The sequence below is a fragment of the Xiphophorus couchianus genome, chromosome 12 (genome assembly GCF_001444195.1).
Source record: "Xiphophorus couchianus chromosome 12, X_couchianus-1.0, whole genome shotgun sequence".
In the NCBI taxonomy this organism is placed as follows: domain Eukaryota; kingdom Metazoa; phylum Chordata; class Actinopteri; order Cyprinodontiformes; family Poeciliidae; genus Xiphophorus; species Xiphophorus couchianus.
In genome coordinates, this window is record NC_040239.1 from 19,815,794 (window position 1) to 19,841,342 (window position 25,549).

Sequence of the window (25,549 nt, forward strand, 5' to 3'; positions counted from 1 at the left end):
AATGGCAAAGACTTAAATTACATCCCTCATTAATCTATTTGGGATTAGTGATCTTACATGTGTGGATTGTATCCCTGCATTGGGAGAAAGGGGGCCTTGGTCAAGTCCGTTCTTTATTAAGATTAATGAACAGTTTGACATTTTTAGTCCTCTTTTTGAATCAATAATTTTAATACTCATGAGGGCCAGGGGGGATGTGAGATTGTGGACACACACTGTGGCCACAGGGTGCATGTTAAATGCCCAAGTGGTAATCAATGCAAAGAAATTAGGTATTGATTTCTTATAGTTTTGTAATAGGTTATCTATTGGTTTGCTCTTTCGGAAAATTCCAATATCTGTCGGATGGAAGCGTGCTGGTAATATTGCTTTTGGGAGTGTATGCACAAACTCTCCTTTCAGTGTGTGTTTGTATGTGTGTGCAGGGTCACATTCTTATTAGCACAGAGGGCAGAGTGTAAATAAATAAACATGTTAACATCACATTGGTGATGCAGAGTTTATTGCAAATAAGGCCAAGAACGTTTGATTGGCTTTATTTAGTCTTAATGTTGACTAGAAGACCCATTTCATTGAATATCTCAAAAGATTTTCCACTATTTATTGTCATACTATAAATCCCTTTGCAAACCATCCCGGTGAAATCTTGAGTTTGACGTTGTACATTTACATGTTTATTGTGGGCGATAAAAAACCCCTGTCTTACAAAAACTTGGGCTCAGCTGGGTATTAAAAGCTGAAAAACATTGGTCAAGATTTTTATTTGAAACTGCTTCCAGAGAATGGGTTGATTAATGTAAACCTGCTGACATCTGGATCAAGTCATCCTAGTGTAATTAAGATAATAGCTTTGGATTATTCATTTAGGTAATGTTTAGCCAATCTTTAGAAATGGTTTATTTGTAATATTAGATGACAATGGATATGTTTTATGAAATCCATTAGACGCCTATTGGACAAGCCTTCTGTTAAATTGTCTCGCTTTCAACTTGGAAAGTCTGATATCCGAGTACAAATGAAACAGAATAGGACAATATAGTTCAAGCACAAGTTTTCCCATGCTACGTTCGGCACAAAATGGAGCAATTATGTCAACAGTTTAAGACAGCTGAAGTGTAATGATAAAAATTAACCTCACAGAAAACTTGATAGCACTGTGTTATTCTCCTGCAAAATTGTGCTCACCTTCCTAATATTGATATATTTTTTAACACTGGGCAAATATTCTTTGCTAAGCACTTACTAGCAGAGTATGCAGTTATTTTCTGCAGCATCTATACCCAGAAAAATTTTTTTAGGAGTACTCAAAGAAAATATTGGTCTCAGCTATTTACAACATGCAAAGGGATAACATAGATTTAATGAACCCAAATAACAAAAAAGATGAGTAGCTTAAGTTGATAGACCCTTACTATACATCTAAATGAAGAAAAATATAACAATACCAGAAACTCCAGCAGATGACCGATTACAATAAAGCAAAAAAAAAAGTCTAATCCTTTTGTAATATTTTAAAATGTCTTGACTGGTTGGTGGAAAACTTTGTGTTAAATACAAAGTACTTTTTATCATTCCAGTTAAGTAGTACTCAGTCAAACACAACAAAATGTATCAGGCCACTTGGGGTAAAAAGGAAATGGTCTGATTCAAGTCAAATTACATTTACCTTAATTTAACACAACTTGATCTTAGCCACGATGATGATATTCAGATTGTATTTTTCCAATGAGATTCCAAAGTAATCCATTAAAGTGCAATTTCAAGCAGTTGGATTGAGGTTTTCTTTTTGTATTTTATAAGACGCACTACATCTTTCAGAATTTACAAAGCACAGAAAAGGCTTAAAGGCTGCTATTTGAGATTTATGAACTATCTAGCAATATAATAATGACATATTTTGGAAACAGGTTTATCTGGTGCCACACTAAGATAGGTGTTAGGGTTTTACACATTACAAAAATTGTCTTTCCTGCCTTCCCATGAGATAGTATGGCCTACTTATTTGCCAATTTGATAGAAACCCACATGACAGGAGGAGTGGAAGCTCCTTTAGTACATTAGCTGGCAGTAGTCATAAGTCAGCAGGCCCGATAAGTCTTATAGATTACCCCAACACAAGGATCCTATACCTCGACCGTCATTACAGAGAAAAAGGTGACATTTTTGATTGATTAAAGTGGAGCAGACTAGCTTAGGCTAAATCACATTAAGTGATGTGACATTGCAGTTTCACATATCATATTTCTGTCAAGACAATGATGGTGGAAGGCATTGTCAAGGCATGATATCTGACAACAGCAGTCATCTGGAGGCTAGCAGAGATTTATGGGAAGGTTTTAGTGGTCTAAGGGAGATGAGAGGGAGTAAAAAAAGTGGTGCTTTTTTGTGCACTGTCACTTCCAGAGAGACTGTAAATTTTACCCGTGCGCTGTTGGGAATTGGAGACATTTACACATGCTGACAAATGGCCTGTTGTAAAAGTATTTATTGGTCTTGTCCTCCTTTTATTCTTGGCCAACTCACAAACACATAACCCCTTAAAGACACAGAAATAGATTTATCCACAGCACATTTATGTAACACACATTTATTCAGTTCAACAGAGCTACAGCACTAGATAAGTCATGAGAGTGTTATGGGGGTATTACAGGTCTTCGTGTTAATGCTTTAAGAAGAGGTCTTAGTTGGCAGTAATGGATTTGGTCTGGCTGGCAGTCTTACACTGCCAGCCAGACTAAATCCATATGCTGCTAAAACATACACTGTGTCACCTTAGGGCTATCAATACACTGAGTTGCTAAAGTATTAGTGCTCCATAGAAGTTTTTGTATTTTGTCAATCAACATTGTATTTAGATTTAAAGTTGTTTTTTTGTAGATGTATCTGAAACCCCCATTACTTTTATACCCCTAAACAACTGAAAATGTAAATATTCTTTTTTGTCCCACTATGGGAACATTTCTGAATTAAAGTGCAACCAATCAAAATTAGTAAATCCACCTGTGTAATCTTATCATAAATCAAGCTATTATTATAAAAACAAAGACATATACTAGACCGGCCAGGAGGAAAGTTGCAGAGAAGTGTAGAGCTGGGTTAGGTTGAAAGAGTCTGGCACAACTGTAAAACTACTGAGATATATAGCTTTATCTCTACTAACAGGACTAGTAGAAGGGGGTTAGTAAAACAATCAGCCTGGAGGTCCATGGTGACTACAGATAAGCTGCAGAGATCCACAGCTCAAGTAGAAGAATTTGTTCACGCAACAATGAATTGTGCACACTACAAATTCTGCATTTGAGTGGTGGCATTACTGAATTTCAGAAAGAAAGCCATAAGAAGTCCCTGCTGTAAATTGCAACATGGAAATAATTCACGTATTTCAAACTTTCTGCCAACATGCAAAACAGTTGAATTACCTAGAAAACATCATCCCCACTATGATATTTGGTGATGGTAGCATATTGCTTTGGGACTGCTTTCTTTCAGCAGCACAGGGAAACTGAATAGAGTTCATGGGAAGATGTGTGAAGCTAATGACATGGCAATCTGGGGGCAAAACTTGCTTATTTTATCAAATAATATTGTGTTGGAATACCTTAGACCCAAATCTACTTGAAAATTTGTAGCAAAACTTGAGCGTAGCTGTTCAGATTCTCTCTATGCAAAATGACTGAGCTTGAGCTACATTGCAAAGAACTAGCAACAATTTCTGTCAGTTTTTGTTGCGACAAGAGACTAGCCAAAAAGCTTGAATCCTTAATGGCAGCGGAAACCTGTCTACAAAGTATAGAGAGAGCTGAACACAAGTTTACACATACAGACTCAGATTTTTTATTTGTTAAAAATTTTCTAAAAAATGTATCATTTTGCTTGAACTTCATTACTATTTTACTTTAGTGAAAAGTAAAATACTTTGTATGTTTATCACATAAAATACTACAAAGGAATTTTGTCCTTTTGCATGGCACTACGAGACAGGTCTTGAAACTACAAACTAGTGGTTGTTACGTTTAAAAGATGCTGACATTTTGTAAGTAGATTTATTGCACTGTGCTATTTGTTTACATTATTTGTATGAGCATTATTTACTTGCATTTATGACATGTTTTGATGTTGGATGAATTTTGCAAAGATAATACATTCATGTAAATCCAATGCAGTTTTAAAAAATGGTTGTTTTATTGTAGCTTCTTGACCAATAACCATAAAGTTTCAAAGACAAAAACATTGAGTCATTATTTATTTTATTTACTTACCTTATTTGTTCAAAGATGCCTCCTTCTCTAAGATAAACATATTCAATTATTTCCACTTGGTGGTGCTCTAAGACTGCCAATGAGACAAAGTAGGAGACTGGAGAGCCTGCTAAAGGGGTAAAGGTGGGGAAAAGGAGGCCCACACTTGCCTCACATTCAGACAGCGCTATAATTTACTAATAGTGTGGGAGCCGCTGCCGCTGTTATCTTTTAATAGATTTGTACGGCAGAAAGCAGGTGCCTGTTGTTAATGCGTCCAATTGCCCAAGTTGCCTACAGAATTCAGGGCATCCATCACTGTCGTCGGTGGTGACACCCTGTCGTTCTACTTCATGCGGCGGGCCGGCCGGGTTGGGTTGGTAACAGATGATAACAGACAGACTGTGGGCGTCTCTCCTCCAGACGCCCACAGTCACACAGAGACAACCACCACGCTTGCTCGCACTTCCACACACACAACGAAACACCTAGCTGGCTGCATATGACTCTTGGAGGACAAATAAAACTCATACATAGTTTAACCAGAGGTATAATATTTTTTTTTATGAAGTTTGTTTTTCTGCCAATATTTACACCAAAGGATCTTGTTCATGAAGTCCAGCGGTATTTATTTAGAAGCATTATTTGCACTTTTTATATATATATTTTTGTAGGGGTTTGTTGTATGACTAATTCAATTGGTATTCGACTTGCCAGATTTGAAATTGACCAGTTTCCCTGGATCAGATCAGTTGACATAGAGTTGAGGCTAAGGAATACCTGGCCAGACATTTTGAGTGATGGTAGACTGGATTCACCTCATTATGGGAGATGGACTGTACATAAGGATGAACTCATTTACACTTTTGCAACTAGAAAAAACTAAAGTTCAAATATTACAAATTCATGGTTACACACACTCCTTTAACATGACTGACAGATGGGCTGCTTTGAAAGCTAAGTAACGAGTTGAGGCGTGATGGAAAGGTAAATGATTCATTTTAAGGGACATCTCAGCTTCTTGACATATACCACAATGATTTGTTTGAAAAGCTAACACTGATGAAGTGGAATGACAAGTGTATTATGCCCTAATGTTATAAATTTCTGATTTAAGAAGTGAGAAAGTGATTGATTTAAAAATTGCATAATTTCCTGTTGGTTAATGATTATGTGTCTATTTACTCTAAACTGCCTGACTTTATTGGGCTTTATATATTTTAAAGTCGTCCGAGTTAAAGTTCTTACAATTGTTTCTTTAGACTTTGACCACTTTGAACGTTTTAGCCATCAGAGTCTCTACAACTTAGCAGATCCCTTGTTACAGAATTAGAATTTTGAGCGTTTAGTTGAAGAACATTGAAAAGCTTATCACTTTTTGTTCATATTGCTTTTTTTTAATTCAGAAAAAATGTTTACTATTCAGTTAACGTTATTTATACTGCACCTGTTAACAAACATCTTGTACTAGACAACCCAATTTACATCTAGAATCAAATAGTCTGACTCCTATTCAAATTCTGTTTATAGTTCAGCCAATTTTAGTTTATAGGTTATGCGCCAGATACACAATTTGAGATTTTTTTTATACAGAACAAAAAATCTGCATCCTCACGCTCTAATTAAGCACCCTGTAATACCTGTTGTGCATCAGCAGGTGGTGACAACTTCAACATTACATGAAAATTCAAACGAGGAAGCAAAGCATGCCTAAAGCAGTGCCAGCAGTCTTATAGATTTAAAACATTCCCCCCAAAATGTTTGACATCATCTAGCCTTCCTTCTCGGTAGTGAACTCATTTAGCTCGTGTTTAATGTTTAATTGGCAGAAAGACTGGAACTAGTAAAATGTGGGAACAAAGAAAATTCCCAACATAAGTACGACTCCACTGTAGTGGTTTCTAACCCAGAAAGCGATAGTGATCATTTTGAAAGTGGGCCTCGATGTATTTATTTCACATTCAAAAAGAACATAAAGGAATGACGTGTGTGTGTGTGCGTGTATGTAGTTAAAGTCATATAAAGTGAAAAACGCAAGGACAACTTCATTATCCCAACAATTGATCATTGTTTCTGGTATATGCCATGGTCCAAAACCCCTTTTTGATCTTTTTCAATGTCTTTTAATGGTAAATATTTTTGCAATGCTCTCATTAGTGATCACAGGATCAGTATGCGGGGAAATTACACCAAATAAACCTGTTATTAAATAATCAAAGGTCAAGAATTTTTCCTGCCGCTGATGATACAAGTAACCTCCATTTCCTTTCTTTGTTCTTAATTCTGTTGCCCTTTTAATTTTATTCTAAGTAGATTTTAATTGTTGGTTTGCAATATTGTTTTGGTTTTATTTAAAAATTCATATCCAGGCAATCTATCAATTCCCCCACTACAGCAGATTCAAAGATTAAATTCTGGATTTTCAAGTCAGATTCTAGACTTTAAACATTTTTTTGTTTGTCTTTCTTAACCTTTAAAGAAACCTAGGGTTGTATACATAAAAAAACTATTAACATTTAAGATTTAATCTTTCAGCAGTAAACTATTGGATGCCATTGCAATGAAAGAATGCCAGTAAATATGCTCCTCTGCTTTTCTTAGAGTTGGTGACCCTGCTTCACCCTTTAGCTTAACCGGTGGCACCCCGTGGCGTGTGGGTTTGCTCTCCACCCTGAAAACCTCTGTAAGCAGCTGTGTCTCTTTGGACCCAAACTGAGAGTTGGAGGGTATACAGAGGTCCCTGCTAATACCTTTTTAGAGCTATTTCAGTCACCGGGTCTTGGTGGGGTCACTGTCAATACCGCTTTTAGTTCAAGGCCCTTGATCTGCTGCATGTTGGATGAAGCCAAATACCGGTGTGCCTGCTGTCGATTCCCTGTAGTAGTCTTTTATTTTATTTTTTTTCACTTGGGTCATTGCTCCTGCGACATTTCCTTATTCAAGACATCTGCCTGATCAGAATACGACTGTTTATTTTGATATACATTTTTTTCCACAAAAATGTGAAAATGTAGTAAATGAGATGCTTTAAAGTTATTAGATTGAGGTCTGAGAGTTAAAAAAAACTAAAGTGATTTTTTTCTTTAAAGCCTTTTTTCATGAGTCAAGCTTGGTAATGCAGTTTTTTTGGATAAACACGCGGGTGTTAAACACCATATGGAGACTGTGAATCAGCTTCGTAACCCTCTCTGACATCGCTCCTGACATAAAACAGAACCATCTTTTCATACAACGTTTACAGATTTTTCCAGCATGTTTCCTCTGTGTGATGTTTATGAGCATCAAACCAGTTTTATGCACTCCTCAGATGCGCTTCTCATTGCTCAACTCATCGCATACATTCTCTTTCAACCCAACTTAAAAAGAAAAACGTACCGCAATGTGATCATGTGGATAGTGGTTATAAAGACGTTTTTATAGAGCACTTTAAAGTACAACTTAATGCTTCCTAAAATATCCTGGAAATTTATGCATCACAAAGAGAACCAATATTCCAGTTGTACCGTTTCATCATTTTAGTCTTGTCCAATACATGCTGGGTACAGCTGGGACACTTGGTGCTGGATTATTTGGCTCTGAAACCAAATAATTTAAGAAAACAATCATTCTTTGCTGTGCTCTGCCAGTCAGCTGGCTGAAAGAAGGCTTCTACTTTTATCTCTTGCTAACAAGTAACGCAAATTGGACTGTGTGAAAGCAATTTTGGCCATGAATATATATTTCAAGGTGTGGAATATAAAGGAGCACCCCCGTCACTCTATTAAGGTAATACTATTTCAAAGCTAAAGTTGGCAAGCTGCGAGCATGTCTGTCAAACAGACAGCACTCAAGCAGATGGCCCGGCTAATTAACCGGACGATTTCTGCTCTTTACACTTGTGTTGCTTTGCACTGAGTAGAAAGCGAAAAACTGATATTATGTGAAATAAGCACTTAAAGCTAATAAATTAGGCAGGTGTTTACTGTAAATTTTTGTTGAAGTCTGTGTATAAAAAAAAAATCAATAATAAGGAAATACTATATATGCGTTATTGATTTTCTATTTCAATAGCACTAGGAGTAATTTATTTTTTTTGTTTTGTGTAAAGCCAACTATACCCTCCTTGAAATATTGTTCTAATTTTTTTTAAAAGGGGTGAATCTCACTACCTAAAAGTGCACGATAGGCTCTCCGTCACTTGAAAGTCTATTTTCCAGTTGTCTTATTCCCTGTGTTCCACTGCAGCTGTCTGTTCATGTTTTCATGTGGTCTTGTTTAATCCTTGTCAGAATCTACGATACTGAAAACAGTTGTTAAAAAGTATTGGACATTCTCTGTTGTCATTTTAGATAACATGAGTGGGTAGAAAAGTTATGAAAATTGTCTGTAATTTTTTTTAATTTTCTTCTTTGATCCTTTCTAATTCCAAGAAGTTTAGAGATTTTGGATCTGGTTTACTGCAGAACACAGTTGCAATTAGATTTACAGCATATTAGCATAAAAACAAAGTTGTCAATGTTGCTCTAATGCAGATAAATTCCCTTGTCGGATTTTGAAAGACTAGAAATTTAGTCAGACCTTCTGCTGCCTCCATTTTGTTCTTTTTTTCCCCACTTCTCTTTGGGTTCCCTCTTAAAAAAACTAACACAAGGTGAACAAAAGACAGGGGAAAGTCTTGCCAGTTAGCTGCTAATGAGACAAGCTTGTGAGGATATCCAAATCCTCAACGTGTTAACGTTTAAAAAAAAAACCTCCCCATCTCTTTACTCCCTGAACCTCTGCCTCCCCCATCTGCCCTTGGACCCAGCCTTTTGTAAAATGGCGAGGGCACTGCTGAGGCCCTCTGTGTGATTATTCACACATGGCTGTGGCCCTGGCGCTTTGAGAGCAGCCCGAGAAAGGGAACGAGAGAGAGAAAAGGCCTTGTGTATGGATAATGTAAAAACGCTCCAACTGACACTTCGTCAAGGCTTTCTTCTTCTACTTATTGATTTATTATTTCTGTTTTTTATTTTTACTCGTTCGTTTACTCCCAAACAGACATCCAATCCTTTAAAGATGCACACCTATATGCATGAAGACACTTTGTCCTTCACCATCCGTTCCCAATTTCCCTTCGTATAGTAAAGCCAGGCAATGGGTGGGTGGGTATTTGGGAATTTAGTGAGAAAAAATGTATCTGATAAGTGAAAAATAGTATGGCAAGAGAAAAACCAGCAATCCCAGTTGCCATTGTCCTGCTTTTTTTTTTTGAGAGAGAGATGTCTGCCTTGGAAGTGAGAATAAAATATGCTTTTGTAATAGATCTTTGGACAGCCTTGAATGATTTGCCACTAGAGTTCTTTTCCGGACTCATTTTCTCCAGGGTGTGTATTGGAAATGTGCTCGGAATCTCAGCAGGGGGAAATTAAATGTTAAGCTGGCCTGGAAGTGTTGCAGAAAACGGTGAGAAAAGCAAACACTGGCAAGATCAGGGAATATCATTCAGCGTGACGTTTGGACTGAAAAAAGCTGAGGCATGTAACGGAACAGGGCAAATTCTCTTCTCCGAAGGGACGTCTAATTGATTCTGTGCTACATTACTAGTTTTCACAGAAAGATATGGACATCTCACTTCAGTATGTGGCGGTTGCTGTGGTGCAATTCTCACAGCATCTTGCTGATTGCCCTATTTCTTTTTTTTTTCTTTTAAACTGTTAGATTTTTTTTTCTGTGCAGGTTGCACCAAGATACAGAATGCAACCTTAACCTTGGCTGAATCCTCTAAGCTAAAAACAGAAAATTGAAAGAGAAGTTTGTGAACAAAATAATCCAGGGCTCCACTTGATGTGTTATTTGTCAGGGGCAGTGCGTTTGTGCATGTTAACTAACTGTGCCACCGGACTTGTCCTGCATGTAATGGGGTTCCAGCACAAACATTTTCTCCAAGGGACGTCTATTATTAATTCTCTGTGAACACATCCATAAATGAATAATGAAATAAATAATGAAAATGTTATTACTTTTGGCGGTTGGGTCATTTCTCGTTTTCCTGCTTTTTCCATCGCTTGCTTCCCTACTAATTAATTTTCCAAGGAGTTGTCCTCCTTTTTGGTAAAAAAAAATAAATAAAAATTATACATATCATCTTGGTGGTGGGAAAAGAAAACACCCAGAACAATACGCAAATCCTTCTCTGGTCAAGGCAAATAAAGAAAATATGTACATAGAGTGCCTGGCAAAAGTATTAATTCCCCTTGAACCTTTCCAGATTTTGTCCTCAAAAAACCCACAAAGTTCAGCGTATTTATCTGGGAATGCTGTTCTCGACCAACACAAACCAGAGACTACCAAAAGTGGAAAGAAACATGGGCTTCTTTTTTTTTTCTCAAAATGAAATTCTAAAAAGTGTGGTTTGCATATGGAATGAACACATTTGATCAATTTCCTGCAAATAAAATCTTGATCTCCATCTGTACAAAAGTCTTAAATAAATAAATCCAACTGTTCTGTAACATGAACAAACAGCATCATGGAGACCAATGGACCCAACAGAAACGTCGAGGATAAAGTTGTGGAGATGTTTAACAGAGCGTTAATCAGAAAAGCAGTCGGGAGACCTTCACTGACTCTATAAGAGCTGAGGAGGTGATCCAACTCAGGTGACAGAATATTTCCAAAAGGACTGGATGACGAACAGAAAATAGTAATTGTACACTCTGCAGAGCCTGACTATAAAAAATTTAATAGTATAATTGTTTAAAAGAAGCCAAAATAATTCCTCTTGGCATTGTAGAGTGTGAGTAGGATGGGAACTTGGCAAACTTATGGTGTTCTGGTCAGATGAAATCAAGTCTAGATGCTAGAAGCTATATGTGGCAGGAAACTAACACACTGAACATATATCCAGTGTGGTACATTGCAGTGGTAGCATTATGCTGTGGGAATGCTATTCTTTAACAAGGACAGAAAAGACAGCAATTGATGGGAATATGGCTGTAGCTAAAAACAGGGAAATCCTTGAAGAAAACCTGTCAGAGGCTACAAAAGACTTTCAGAGTCACCTTGCAGCAGGACAAGGTGACTATGCCGGTACTACAATGGAAATACTTTTAGAAAATCTATAATCGTATGTAAGAATAAGAAATTTTTTTGAGAAGGCTTGAAAATCGATGTGCAAAAGCACTTGCAACTGATTTAGCAACAGTGTTAAATACAAATGTATGCCTCTTACAGAAAAAATTAACAAAAGGAAAAAAAAAAAGCATATCCTATTTCTTCCAGTTCACAGTCAAACATTACTTGGTGTTGGTTTTTCACAAAAAATAATAGATACATTGGAATCTGTGGTTGCCATGTGACAAAATGTAAAAAAAAAGTTACAGTGATATGAGTACTAAGACAAGTTGGCACGCTTAAATATTTTCCTTGAACCATTTCAAGAAATCATAGCTTAACAATGGTAAGGACATGTTTAAGGTGTCGTATATACCCGATACTCATTAATTAAGACTGAAGTCCAGAGAGTGTGGCAATAAAGTAAAAGAGGAAGTGCTTTTGGCGATGTCTAATTTAGCAAATCAAGGTTTTCTCCCTTCCTAGACCTGACTCCCCTTACGGCCTTGAGATGCGTGCCCTCTGCCCCGTGCCATGCAGTTAAAAGCTTGTGTGCTGGGACAGAGGCTTGGCGATAAGTAGCCTTCATTTAATATGGATCTTTAAGAGGGCTGTAAAGCTAAAGCCTCAGTGAAGGCGCTTCCCCCTTGTATCCCTCCGGCATTGCTACATAGATGGCTCTTCTCTCTCTCTCCTCATTATAGTCACTGCACTCTGTTTTAAACTGCTTCTTCCTTCTCTCTGCATTTTACTGTTAATTAGTTTGCTTTGTAAGGTTAGACGTGCGGACAGAGCAACTTCAGGAGTGTTTGGCAGCCATCTGTGTAGTGCATGGATCTAACTACGTACAGATGGTGGGGGCATACAGACAGGTTGCTCCTGGTGGGGGGAAAAAGGAAAAGCGCAGTTGATAGCTTTGGTTATTTTAACAAGATTTATGGCCATTCTCACAAGTGACTATTTAAGCTACCATGATAATTGTTAGTCAGCTGTCATAAAAAAAGATAATTGTAAGGTAATAGTTTGAATATTGCACATTCCTAATAAACATCCCTGTAAACATGCATCAACTTATAGAAAATTAGCTTTAACACATAAACACTGAAAGCATATTCATCTAATCTGGTTACCTTATGATGCTATGCAAAAGCTCTGAAAACTTGGCCAAGTTAACACTCCATTAGCTACTCAGTGAACCAGACAAATAGAGAAAAAAAAGCAGAGTTTGCAATGTAATTGTGTGACAAGGTCACAGAACATAATTAAATAAGCACACGACTGACTTATTTATGGTTTTGATTGCGATCAGTCTCTTTTCTTTTTAAGACTCAATCAAAATTTTATTCAGTACGAGGAAAATTAGAAAAAATATTAAACACACTTTCTTGATTAAAATTTGCCTGTTAACTTGGCTTTGTGATATCTATCGTTTTTCTTTCACTCGCTTTGACATTTCTTTTGTATCCCTGAAAGGCACCTCTTGCTGGTGAAACTCCCGCCCCTGTCAGTTTCAGTTCAGTGCCGAATGTTTTTTTGCTGGGTATTATGAACGACCCCACAATTAAAAAGAGTTAGCCAAATTTGAACTGGCTTACCGCCATGTGGTTTCTGAAGTAGTGGTAGTCAAAGAGGGAATGTGCACCCAGACGAAGGAAGGAGGAATAAAATAAAAGTAAACCTTCATTTTCACTATTTGTCATTAAAATTGCAATTGAACATAAAAAGTAAGTCAACCTTGCTGTAATAATGACTGAATCTTTTATAACAGTAAGATTGCTGTAACACTGCACATACAACAAAATATTTACACTTTTTGTATTTACTGTATTATTTCTCTTTTTATACTTTGTATATTTTTATGGCACCATAATCTTGAACCTTCTTTATTGTATTTATTCATTTTACATTTTTTTTAACTTATTGGCCAGACTGTAGTTTTTTTTACTCACTTTTCTACATACTTTGTTATTGTACCGTATTTAACAGTTTTCTGCTGGGACAAGTCAATTTATCCTGATTGGGTAAATATAGTCATTTAATCTTACCTCATTTCTGCTAGCCTAGCATGTTTTTACTTAAATAAGCCTATTACATATGTGTTTAAATTTAAGTGTACTAAAATTTGTTTATTTGAAAATATCTTTAAAGATCTATTTAAAAATGTGTAACTCTAAACCTTTAAAAAATATTTGCATTGGATTATTACATTTTTGACAAGAATTTAAAAGCTTTGTTTTGGGGGAATATTAGCTATTACAGGTATTAGTGTAGCTTATCTTATCTTAACTTTTGTCTGTTAAGTGTGACTTTAAATGTCCGTGCCCCCAAAACTTTAAAAAACTGCATAGAATTATTCTTGATTTTTGCTATTTAAATTGAAGTAATTTCCAATACTCTCCATGTTAAGTATTGTCGATCATATTGTATTTTATCTTTTGTCTTGTTTTACGTTGAATTATCATATGAGTTTAGATTTAAATACATGCCATTAAAATAAAATCAAAAAAGCCTTGCATGTATTTAGTTTACTATACAATATGACAATATAAAAATCTTGGTTTTGAGCCTTGTCCATAGAACAACAAAAAAGATATTTATTCATAGCAATGTAGCAATTTTGTCAAATATAATCAAATGAAGTTTTATTACTATAATCTGCTGTGCTGACACCTTTTTTCAGTATGAATCTCAGAATATCGCTCGAGGTACGTGGTGTTACAGTGCTGCGTCAGCACTTATGGAATCAGAAGAAAATCTGTTATTTCACAAATAACTCTTTGTGCTCATCTGTACCTTTTTCTGGTCAGTCGTTCAAAATACCGACTTTAGGATGTGCAATAAAACAGCAAGAGCTGGGTTGGCAATTAAAGCTAAATTTTTTGCGTTTCTTTAAAAATGGCCAAGAATTTCTGAGAAAGCCTGTGAAAAATACAAGGGAGAAAAAGAAACTATTGCTTTGTTAATTTCTTCCCCTTGCTTTCTCTCTTTCCTACTCTCCCCAAGGTTCTATTAGGAAATAGATCCCAGGTGTTCGATAAGCCTGTAGTGGACATGACAGCAGTGCAATCAAGTGTATAAATTTAATTGCAGGCTCATTTTGTGCCGTTTATTAGCCGTTTAGGGGCATATCGCTCCACTTGAACCCTGTTATTGCCAGACAGAACAGCTGTTTGGTTGCTTTTGTCTCATAGCATAGTTTTTTTTTTTTTGTATATAGTAAATGTAGGATGTGTATTCACATTTAGATATAATGGAGAAGGAGGGGTAAAAAAAATGTACAAATATATATTTTTTAAAATCTGCTTGTTTTTTTAGTGCTCGCAGTCAAATAAAAATGCAAACAACAAGGCTGGGAAAGAAAACAAAAAAGACGACTTGACTTGTTTGCGTTCTGTTTTTGTGGCCGAACCGTGCCACACATCAAGAGGCCCACAAGATCCACCCGCTCTGGGTGAAACCTTCTTCTGGTGTGACACGCCATTAATAAAAAGCCCCCCGAAAAAGCTCCGCTAATTGTTACCATGCACTCGGCCTCACTGTTCCTATAAATCATCCCGCTAATTGCAACAAATTGTGGCCTGACATTAAGCTATGATTCCGAACCGGCAAATATTCATCAACATTGCAACTAGCCCCATAAAACACAGAGCCCAACCGTTTCCCAGACCTAATATATATCTACCATCTAACTCCCCCATTATTTATGGATTTTTCTTGTCCGCAGCATTTTAAGTGCTGCACGGTGAGTGAATGAGGAGTCATTTTGTTTATTTATTATATCCCTGGAATAAATAATACGTAGCAGTCATATCACCAGCTACGGATTGCTTTCCTTCCCTGAGCAGTTGTGCTCACTGATTGCTTCATTGTCTGTCATAATAATATCACCTTGGGTAAAATGTGCATTTCTTCCTTCTTTCTGTATCGTCATATAATTTAGCAAGTTCTTACTAGCACTGCGGCTACTTAGGAAGAGCTAGAATCATCTCCAAGCAGTCATATGATGGAGCATTTAACCTCTCATGCGATGTTTATTTCATGCAGACAAAAAGCTAGTTAAATCACTTTCTCCACTGTCTGACAGTCACCATAACTGTCACTGCATATGATCTATTTGGCAGTCCGATGCATTACCACTGCTAATGTTTTATCCCAGCTACTGTTTAAAAACAGCAACAGCATGTGTCAAGGCTCTACGTAATAGGCCATCCCCCAGGTGTGCATCAGGAGCTAAAGATGTCAGGGCTAAAGGTCGGGATCTGATTTGTTATGTAGGACTTCACGGGGAATTTTAAAGTGAACTGATCAATTCCACACAACCAACGTGCACATAAATCAATTTCGGCTTCTGGAGAGGGAGGAATGCGTCTGTGTTCGCGGCGTGCCGGAACGTGCGAACGCACACGCACGGCTGGACTCGCGGAGGCGATAGCATAATTAATCATAAATCTCTTTTGGCACTGTGTGAGCATGTTTTTATCGCCTCGTCTTCGCTTATTAAATTTTCTCTCCCGTTTATCCCTCTGTTTTAAATTGCAGAGGCCCTGGCTGCCTTGATAGACCACAGTAACTTGCCATACTATAGGGCTATGGGCGATTGGCCAAAGAGGCGGGGAGCAAAGAAAAAAAAATCATCTTTCCTTTTGACAATGTTAAGCATCGACAGGCTTATTACTGTGTTCTCTGATTTAGCTGGATGTGTTCAAGGATCTTCCCCGTGGTGGAGAAAGGTCAGCTGCTCTTAGTTGTGCTCAACTAGAATACTAATACTGTCCTTATTCAAATGATCTGCTTCAGCGCTTATTAAATTGATGGTCCAGGCGCTCTAATTTAATAGTGTTGCAGTCCGGGAGAGGGACACAGCTGCAGTCACTGGTGAATTAGGTGCTTCTGAAGCAAAGTTCAAGCTGGAGCCCTCTTTGCTTTTGGGATGCATTTTTCCCAACAAATTAGCAGTCACTGGTGCTGTGCAATTAATTAGTGCAAACCAGGAAAAGCTTGTCCTTTAATAAGGTGCTTTTTTCTCACTTACACCTCTCCCAAACACAGAAATATCACTCCCCGTCTTACCATACCTTATTCTCGCCCTTAATAGCTGTCTCCTGTTTTTCCTCTCTGTTTTACTCTCTCTTCTCCTGATTTTCTTTTTTCACTGTAGAAAAGTAGAAGGAATGGGTCCATAAAGGGTTTCATCATTAAAGCCATGTACAGTATATCTGAGTTAATAAAAGTTTTTGCAACAGGCAGAGTTAGGGTTCGAATTGGCTATACACTGTTACAGGACAAACTCCTACCACCATTGCCACCGTCACTCATTGATTGGTACAATATGACTGGCGCTCAGTTTGAAAAAGGTATTTTGCTATATTGCTATGTCCATAAATACTTTCTATATTATGAAGTCCAATAACTCTAAGCAAAAGTAAATTTTAATGAGATTTATAACAAGTCATAAACTGTGCATATGTATGGTATTTATGTAGATTTTTAACTACAGCCACACCCAATTTGTGATTTATGTTATAGATTTCATTACAATGTTCTTTGAGAATTATTAGACTTCAAAATATAGAAAGTTCTGCTAGGCATAGCATTTATACAATAAACAGTAAAACAAAAGTATGATATAACTACCTTCATTTTGCACAGAAAAGCAACAAGTAGGGGTCCACGGATTGTAGATTTCTGACCGATCACGACGTTTTAAAAAAATCTGAATTGCCGTTTCCGATTTTTACCGATACCGATTCTTTTGTCTGAAAATTTGCAAATTATAGCAAGAAAGTTGCTGAGTTGGCAACAGTGGGGTAACTATTGTTAACTGCGAAGATGCAGACATGACCTGATTGGTGGATCTGTCGGACTCTTTCACTTCAGAGCTGTAGAGGAAAGTGGCTGATTTTCAGTCTTTTTTGGAGGTAGATAAGATTGGTGGATAAGATCGGCTTCAGATGTAAGTTTCAGCTGGTCACCGATCTCCAAAAATTAAAGAAGTCAGGGCAGATTTATCAGTGCACCCCTAGAAATAGTGATTCCAACTTCTGCTAAAATTCTGACATTAATCGTACTGATTCATTTATTTATGATGTAGTCATGTTTTTGTGGTTATTTTATCTTGATTTGTAGACTTGAACCAAGTTAGATTTTATACTTATGATACCCTATGAAGTTCAAAACTAACATTGATTTTGACATGTTGATTAGTCATGGTATTTGCTCTGGTAGACTCTACATTCAGCTGATTCCAGGCTTGCCCAAAGTGTTTTAAACCATTGGTAATTTTATAAAAGTAATGGAAAGTTTACTGTTACCTTCCTTATCATGGCTGTCTACCTCTTCTGCTCCCATACGATTCCTTAGAGCCAAGTCTGACTTTCTAGTAAGCAAAGGGCAAGTGCAGTAGCCATCTTTCAGCCAAACGATTGGAGGTGGACAGCAACAACAGGGGGAGGGGAATTGTTGCTAGGGTTTGTTCCATACTGCCAGTGAAAACTGATCATTCCTCCACCGTCTTTGGGATCTCCATGAAAACAAAGGAAAAACACATTGGTTTGGCATACGAAAAATTTTTACAGCCTTGACATACACTGATACCTGAAACGTGTCTATGTACAACAGCAGTATCTTAAGTAAAATAATTTGCATTTGAGCCAAAAATACACACTGAGCCTAACTTAATAAAGTGTAGTAAATTATCTTCTACTTAGCACATCTTTGCTTACCGCTTCTCTGTTCATTTGAAGAGAAGAAACCAATATTTGCTATCTATTTTTTTTTAAATATGGGGAAAAAAATTCCCCCCAAAATTTGCTCTAAATATGCTGCATGTGCTGGTATGCACACTTGGCCTGGTTTAACAAAGACAGGGAGCTTGATTTGATTCAAATGATCACATTTTCTTTAGCATGAAAGAGTAAATGCTTGTACATAGTGTTCTTTTTCCACATAACCCAATAAAAATTTTTTTTTCCAACAGCAGAACAATGATAGATGGATGAATAGATAAAGAAATAATTAACTTTGAACCCTTACAATGAGAATTTTCTGCTTGTAACAGTATTTATTTAACTTGGTACAGTTGAAACTGGATATTCACATTAAATGACATAATTTTCTCCATCATTGTTTGATATTAAAATATTACTTTTTCTTAAAATTCAGAAGTTGACTTGTTCATCATATTCTTCCCTCTCTGGTTGAAGAAGAGGGAAGTCATACTTAAATTATATGACATGGGACAGATGTGTTTGTATCCTTTCTCAAGCTTCTCATAATAGATTGCTAGACTTTTGATTAATTCCTTAAATGGTGTCACTGAGTCAGGTTTATTTCTCAACCTTGTTCACACACTACATATCGGCTCTTCACACAAAATTTCTATGAGACTTCAGGATTTCCCCAGAAAACTTGCCCGGTGGGCGATGCGCCGAGGCGGTCCACCGGTGGTCCACTGTATTTTTGTATTAAAAGATGTTAAGTAGACACGAAATGTAAAAATATTACTGGGTAATTAGATGTTACAGGAAAACATCGGCAATAAAACAATATTTAAGCCCACAACTAGTCTTAAAAACAACAAATCAAAAAAATGCAATTAAAATGAATATAAATTATTTGCACTTCCGTTTAATCCAAATTAGGTCAGCAGCTCCATAAGGTTCCCCAGGTCTTCAGGCACCCATAAACACCCATAAACATGGACCACAGATACATAAATGTAACATTTGCTTATTGAGATTATCAATGCTGCTAAATTTGACTTAATGGTTTCAGCTTACATAAATTAAAAGATTTTAAATTGTTTAACATTTATATGTAAGATTTTAAGGAGCTGGCAAGTTTACTCTAAAAGTTCAAAGAATGATGCTCATAGTTAAATTGTTTTGTTGTCATAGCTACATTCTGATGCAATGAGTTTAATCTTTGAGCTCTGTTTGTTCACAAATACAAATCAATAAACTACATTTATAACTGATTGATTTTTAGGTTGGCCAATGAAACTACTCCCCCTCTCACAGATTTCACTACATGTAACACAGAAGCTGTTAGAGGTGCTGATGGTTTTAGCAGGAAGAGGGGCCCCTAAATCAAATTTTGCTCAAGTCCTCATACAGCCTTGGACCGGCCCTGAAGGATGAGTTAAATCCGCTTCACTGCAGGGAGACATGATTTAATGCTACTAATGTGACTTTAGTAGCTCTTCCATTCTTTTCCTGTTGAGTTTTTAACAAGCGCCACAGAAACTGTTTTGGTTGCTCGAGTTTTAAGGGATGAGTTTCTCAGATCTCCATACGGCCGTGCGCATCAACTCTGGCTGACTAAGTAGACAAAGCATTTGATATGGTTTGATGCGTCGTGTAACCGGAAAAATAATGATAGAAATAATTATAAAACAATATAAACCCAGCGTAATTCATGACTACGAGGAGAGCGCAAAAGCTCTTCACTGGGCTGAACCTGCATGATAAGGTTAGCACTGGTTCATTAACTACTAACGCACCAGCCAACCGGGACCACATACATAAACTTTACAGGGAAGACAGAAAGCAACACGCTGGGCAGCGTGTTGAGATGTAAACACCCCACATCATTCTTTATTCACAAAGATAAACCAATCTCACCACTTGCTCAATGCTCACCTCAGAAAGCACGATTACAAGTTATTCCTGCAGTTCACATAGAGCTGCGTGACCAGAGCTAACGCAGTGGGTTTTAAACTCTTACCTTGATGCAGAGTTCTGTAAAGAGACATAATTCATCACAGGGGGTTCATGTAAATATCCACACGTCACCGTGTCCAGTTTGAGTGAAAGGAGGCGCGCGATCCCCGCTGAGGTAAACTAATAAAAGAAAGCAGTGACAGCGCGCAAGGTAACGCGCAGAGGCTTCAACTGTGTGATTGGTCCGCTCTGCTGGCTTTAAATGCATAAAGTATATACCTGTCTTCTGTAAACCTATATTTTAGGAATAAATATGCTCCGCCAGTTAAACGCTCAGAGCAACAGACAAGCTTGCAATCCGGCTTGATTTTTAAAAAAAAAAGAAGCTATTTTTTAAAATTTTCTTTTTAATTATTATTTTCCTAAAAACAAGCAACGCTTAGTCTGGCAAGGGGGCTAGTAACGAATGTCAGGCCGCCAGGCTTATATTACACTGGGGGAAACCCGGGACTTCGTTTACACTGAGCCACTCTTAAGTTAAATTCAAGCTTTGAAACATTCCCACCTTTTTCTCCCAAACTTTGGAATTGTATTGCTTTTGGAGCAATATCTTTCTGCTGGCTGAGTTTCATCCTATGTCAGTAGTAGTTTGACAGTGAAAAATGACAATTTATTACAATCTTCAAAGGGGGTTTTGGTTTTGTTATGGACTTAATGTACACAATAACCAAAACACGTTAAATTTCTATGACCTTCCTGAGTTGTATGTGTTTATTCAAGCGTATTGTCTGAACAGATAAAAATGGCATGTTCATGAATCTGGAAACTTGTGTCTGCGCCTATCATTCCTGATTAGTTTTCCTTACCCAAAGAGGCTGAACAACAAAAAGGTGCCTTAAAATCTACATGTGTGCATTAAGTTATCTCAAATATGGTTAATTAGCCTATCAGAAATTTGAAAAGTTATGACATAATGGCTTTGCAAAATTTTCATGATGACATGATGAAAAACCAAAGATCCATTGGTTCCTGGAGGCTGAACGTGGAGTGCAGTATGCCATAAATAAGGGTGGTGGGGCACCATCATTGCTGATAGAGGTCCGTTTACTTGCACACACACACATACACAAGCAAGAAGCCTGGCCCAGTGCCTCCTCAAGTAATAGACTCTAGTGAACCCAGTCAGCATTGTTATTTTGAGATTGATGTGACCTTGATGCCATTTAGTGCAGTGATTTGTTTATTGGCACTTATTTTGATGCGTGTGGAAGCGAGCCTTAAAAGCCAGAGACAAGCACAATCATTCACACAAACATGCGCACACATACACACATCGAGGAAGATAAAGACAGAGGGGAAAAAACACTAAAAAGATGAAAGAGAAGGGAAGAAAAAGTATAGGAGATGGAGTAGAAGAGATATACTCCGGGGGCAGATTACATAATACATCATTCACAAACCATTGTTGCCAATATGTCTTTTATACTCCTTAAATTGCTCTTGCCATCACAAGGCTCCCTCTGTGCTTTGACAAATGCATCACAATACACACAAACATATTGTATTGTCTCTCCGTACAGTTTGTGTACAGTTAGTGGAGTCTATCACATGCCTCCTGGGATGCTGCCGAGCGCGGAGAGAAAAGCTGGTGTCGAGCAGGAGTACTGTACGGTATTGATGGAGCTATGTTTCTGTTAGGCAGTGAAAACAAAGTCTCCCTGATGCACAGTGGAGTGTAGAGGGATCAATAGATGGGGAGCGCTTCATTTCCTCGGGCTTCCACTGAAGAAACACTCACTGATGTGTCAGGGCTGCCGCAGCTGTTGCTTTGACACCGACGAGATACAAACCACCGCGCCGCACCGTTTGAGGATAGAGATGGAGACACACACAGATGCACACACGCATGCTTCGGATGGGAGTACGCACACAGTATGATGAGGGGACAAGGGAAAAAGAAAGGTCAGTGTTGAGTCACATTGTGCTGTATTATAATAACAAGAAACAGACATGGAGCAAGGTGAAAAGGTGGGTTTAACTGACACACAGGATATAACAAGACATAAGCCTGACTGATGGGGAACGCATCAGCCAACGAGCAGGACCGAATGAGACACGTGACCGCGTGCAGGGGGAAGAGTTTGGCTGGCGTTCGGGATAACATGGGGCCAGAGCCTGGGGCGACCAGGGAGAGTGGAGAGCCCAGCTGTCACCTCAGTCAGCCCCTTCTCTGGGGGCAACTGTCAATCAGTAGCCCCTTATATCGCTCCGTCATTGAAGCTAATTGCTATTGTCACCCCAGGAGACCCACAGGATGCCATTGCAAGTGCAATTGCCCTTTTGGACTGACAACACGGTTTCCAAATGTAAGTATAAAGGAGATGCAGGAGATCCAGAGAGGATAATCAAAGGTGGGTCTGGTAGAGGATTAATAAAGTATTGCAAAAATTAAAGGAGGGATCAGAAGAAAAATGAATCTGAAACAGCATACGTCCCAACCCCACAGAGTAAATCCTGGGGCTCTGTCTGACTGAGCAGAGTCCCTCAGCAACACATATGCATTGAGGTTTACAGAGACACACTCTCTTACATACTCTTACAGAGTGCCTCACACACATGCACGCAGCAATAGACCTAATGAAAGTAAGATGGATGCTTTTGGAAAGATTGTTGGCTGTGTTATTAATTGCTGTCTGTCCACTCCTACTGATAATGATAGGCTGCATCCTGGAGAATTTGCAGGAAATAGATTTTATTTGGAAGGATTATTTATTGTTGTCTTCATTGGAGGAGTGGTGTGTTTAGGAAAGTGAGGATTTAAATAATGGCCTGTGTGAGATAAGTCCTTGCGTTAATTCCTCTGGTGCTTCTTCTTTCCGTGGCACCTCATTGAAGCAACCCTTTCACATTATGCAGATGTTAGTCCTTTCACTACTGGGTGTGAAAAGAAACATAAAAAATATTGGTCATCATGAATACTTCTGGCATAGCTTCAAACAAATGTATAAGTTTATTCACCATACCTTTTCAGACTTTGAATTGCTGTTGAATTGTAACAGATCAACACCATGATTTTTTGTTATTTAGAATATTTTGGAAAAGTTAATTTAAGTTACCCACTTAGCTATGTAAAACGCATATGGATGAAATACTCAGACTGATGTTTTAAACCTATGGTTATTTTAATTTATAGAGATTTTCGTCCTACAGCTAATGAAAACACATGTAATAATATTAAGAATATTAGATCAGACTGAAACATTTTAATGCAGAAATGTGGGCTTACTGAAAAGTATATTTAAAACCTATTTAAAGGTACTTTGGATCTGACAAATATATTTGGATCACGTTCTGATAAAATCACGGAATCAAAAATGTCCATTCACATATTTCTTTCAAAAAGAAGGTATTCTGCTTGGATAGGACAAAAAGTGAGCTTTTTAGAGTGCCAGAATTGATGGAATGACGCTAAATACAGGGCAAACCTGTTAGAGGTTGCAAAACACTTAAGGGGTAAAGTTCATCTTTTAGTAGAACTTCAACACTAAATGTGCCTCTAATGTTCAGAATAAATCCTATTCATGACCCAGTCAAAGTCCAGACCTAAATCCAAAAGAAAAAGAAGACAATACTTGTTTGCAAACTATTTCAATCTATTCTGACAAAGCTTGAGCTATTTTACTATGAAGAATGTGCACATTTACATATAAATGTGCAAATGTGGTTGACACTTGCAGTGTAAAATTCATGTGACTGAGAGGGACACAGTCCGACAAAGAATGCAAGTATCAATTAAGATTTGTATTTGCAAAAACATTTTAAAAACATTTTTATTTTATAATACATTTTATGCATTGCAGGTCGTTGGTTAGCCTCAAAATCTCAAGAAAATTCAATAAAGTTAGTGGTGGTTAAAATATGTACAAGTTCTGCGAGTTGTTCATTGTGTATTACTTGCAGTGTAATTCATTTGATTCTACTTGTAATTTAAAGATGTTTTTGCTAAACATCCGTGGCTTTACTAAGATGGACATGCAGATGCACAGCAGTCGTTTCAGAAATTCCAGTTCTGTTGCAGTTTGTGCTGACAGAAACAAAACATTCTTGTCAAAGGAGACGGAGGAAAGACGAGGAAAAACAACACCCACGTTTGTTCCAGTACGGTTGAGACTACTATGTTTTCTCATTTGCTTTCCTCCGCTCTCTTGAGTGCAGAGGGACAGCATTATCATACAATAACACAGCCCACCCTAACCTCCAATCCCACTACTCTCTCACAACATATAAATCACGATGCTTGGGTGTCATGGCGGCTGGAGGCGTGGTAGCTGCTGTGACACGGAGGATTCTGCTGTGGGTGTGAAATCACTTGACCCCCAGCATTAACCTTTCTGAGAGAGAAGGGCCGCCGCTCTCTCCTCAGCAGGCTATGAACAAAAGAGGCCTGGTATTGATTAAAATCTGTGGTACACACGTTTGTATTAAACACTAGCTTAGACGCCTATGTTCCCCAAACAACTCTTAACTCAACGCTGCTAGTACCTTCCCTCACATGAGGAAGTCACAGGATGTGTTTTTCTGCTGCCAGCATCCCTGACTGGATGCATATGGGCACAAACGCACCAGGCTATCGACTCAGATGGCACAAGAGCAAGGCGGATCGTTTCTTTAGCTTAGGGTGCCAAAGGTCGCTATAAATGATAGAGAAAGAAAGAGCAGGAAAGGTCTTGGTCTCCGGGGTGATCAGTGTTTTGTCATCTGGAGCGATGTTTACTTTTTCTCAGCACAGGTTCTCCTCCCTTCATCTCCTCCCCATCCTCTGGATCAATACTCTGCATCCACAAAGGTCTGCGAGAAGGCATGCGAGCATGTGAGTCAGTCAACACTTACTGAGCTAAAGGCAGTGGAGGCTGAAATCTCCCAGGGTACAGATCGTGTTCCATCACCTTTCCTCCCACTTTAGCGATTCTGTGCGGTGTGAGATGCAGAGTTTATATAATGTAGGTGGAAGGCAGAGAGAGTGCCTTGGCAAAGTATTCACACCCCTTGTACTTTCACATTTTCCACCATAAACTTCGGTGTGTTTTATTGGAATTTGATGTGAGGGACCGTCACAAAGTAGTGCATGATTAAAAAGTGGAATGAAAACTATACATAGTTTTACCAAACTGACCTTTTATAAAACAAGGTCAAAAATTAATTTGAAGTCAAAAGAATTTGACCTCACCATCCCAACAGGAAGACCTGGGGGGAGGCGGCATCCATGATGATCAGAGTTAGTGGGAAGATAGATGGAGCTAAATGAAGGACAGTCCTGGTGGAAAACCTGTTGGGTGCAGCAAAAGGCCAGAGACTTGGGCATTCAATTTCCAGCAGAGCATTCAGTCTAAACATACAGCTTAGAATCATCTAAATCAAAGCAGATTTATACTTCAGATGTCCTAGTCAAAGTCCAGACCAACATCTAAAGAGAATTAGTGACAAGACACTTAAGCTTGCCACTAATTCTTAAGCTATTTTGCAAAGACTTCTGGTTAAAGCTTTCAGTCTCTAGATGTGTACCCCAAAAGACTTGCT

General features: G+C 38.0%; 1 long non-coding RNA gene across 1 annotated transcript in view; it reads left to right on the forward strand.

The window, feature by feature from the left end:
• The window catches only part of LOC114154086 (uncharacterized), a 274,978-nt gene that overhangs the window by 787 nt on the left and 248,642 nt on the right, over nucleotides 1-25,549 (forward strand). The gene's annotated exons all lie outside the window — the stretch shown is intronic.